The 1,701-nt window shown below is 41.8% G+C and overlaps 1 pseudogene; it reads left to right on the forward strand.

The window, feature by feature from the left end:
• The first annotated feature begins 314 nt into the window (after positions 1-314).
• On the forward strand, positions 315-1,414 carry LOC102845656 (annotated as a pseudogene).
• The last annotated feature ends 287 nt before the right edge of the window (positions 1,415-1,701 follow it).

Below are 1,701 nucleotides of genomic sequence, written 5' to 3' on the forward strand. Positions count from 1 at the left end.
AAATCAAGCCCACGGGAACCAAAATATGACCTTGAGTCTATCCCATCTGAATTTCAAAGCCATCTCGGCAACAGGTTTGAGGCCTTGAACACTAATGAGCGAAGACTAGATGAATAATGTTGTTGTTGTTATGTGCCGTCGAGTCGTTTGCGACTGCTAGCGACCCTGTGCACAACAGGCCTAAACCCTGCTCTATCCCTGCGCCAACCGCACTGCCTCTGACACACCCATCCCAATAATAGGAAGGTATCAATAATATCATCGAGGAAGAGTGCAAAAAGGTCATTGCAACCTCCGCTGAGAACCCAGGTGAGATGGCGGCGACCAAAGGGGTCGGTGAGGCTGCGCAGGGCAGCGAGTCTGGTCAGCGGGAGGAGCCGCAGCCACAACAGCTGCAGCAAGAGGGAGAAGAGGCGATGTCCGAGCGGGGAGAAGCGTTGGCATCGCCAATGTACGATGGGTTTCTGAGCCTGGACTCGCCTACCTATGTCCTGTATATAGATCCAGAGCCACAGGATGATGGCCCTAATCCAGTGGTGCAGATCATTTATAGTGAAAAATTCAGAGATGTTTCTTACTATTTCCAGGCTGTCCTACAGCGTGATGAAAGAAGTGAACAAGCTTTTAATCTAACAAGAGATGCCATTGTGTTAAATGCAGCTAACTACACAGTTTGGCATTTTCTGAGAGTTCTCTTACGGTCGCTTCAAAAGGATTTTCATGAAGAAATGAACTATATCACTGTAATAATTGAAGAACAGCCCCAAAACTATCAAGTTTTGCATCATAGGTGAGTTTTAGTGGAATGGCTGAAAGACCCATCTCAAGAACTCGAATTTATTGCTGATATTCTTAAGCAGGATGCAAAGAATTACCATGCCTGGCAGCATCGACAGTGGCTTATTCAGGAATTTAAACTTTGCGATGATGAACTACAGTATATAAACCAACTTCTCAAAGAAGATGTGAGAAATAACCCTGTCTGGAACCAAAGATACTTTGTCCTTTCTAATACGACTGGCTACAATGATCCTCTTATATTGGAGAGAGAAGTCCAGTATACTCTGGAAATGATCAAGCTAGTACCACATAATGAAAGTGCATGGAACTATTTGAAAGGAATTTTGCAGGACCGTGACCTTTTCAAATATCCCAATCTGTTGAATCAATTACTTGATTTACAACCAAATCATAGTTCTCCCCACCTAATTGCCTTTCTTGTGGATATCTATGAAGACATGCTGGAGAACCAGTGTGACAACAAGGAAGACATTCTTAACAAAGCATTAGAGATATATGAAATCCTGGCTAAAGAAAAGGACCCTATAAGAAAGGAGTATTGGAGATATGTCGGAAGATCTCTCAGAGCAAACACAGCACAGAAAGTGACCAACCAGCAAATGCACAGCAATAACACTATCCTGAAGAACTTGATGGAATGCCTTTATTTTTTAAAAAATGACTCCTGTGAGGAGTTAAAATTTGCCTGTATTGGGAATTAAAAAAATACAAAGTTTTCCTTATTCCCTTTGCACAGTAAAATGTGCACTGCACAGGTATTGCTTTTTTACAAGAATTAAGTGTGAAGATCCTTGGGCACTGCTGCTACCCAGACTAGCTCTATGGCATCTGATTTTTTCTAAAGCAGAGTAATTTTTTTTTAAAAGAAAAGAAAAAAAAAATCCAGTTTGTATTTTCCTT

Source organism: Elephantulus edwardii, unplaced genomic scaffold (assembly GCF_000299155.1).
Source record: "Elephantulus edwardii isolate Elephantulus edwardi_28Jun2011 unplaced genomic scaffold, EleEdw1.0 scaffold00031, whole genome shotgun sequence".
NCBI lineage: Eukaryota > Metazoa > Chordata > Mammalia > Macroscelidea > Macroscelididae > Elephantulus > Elephantulus edwardii.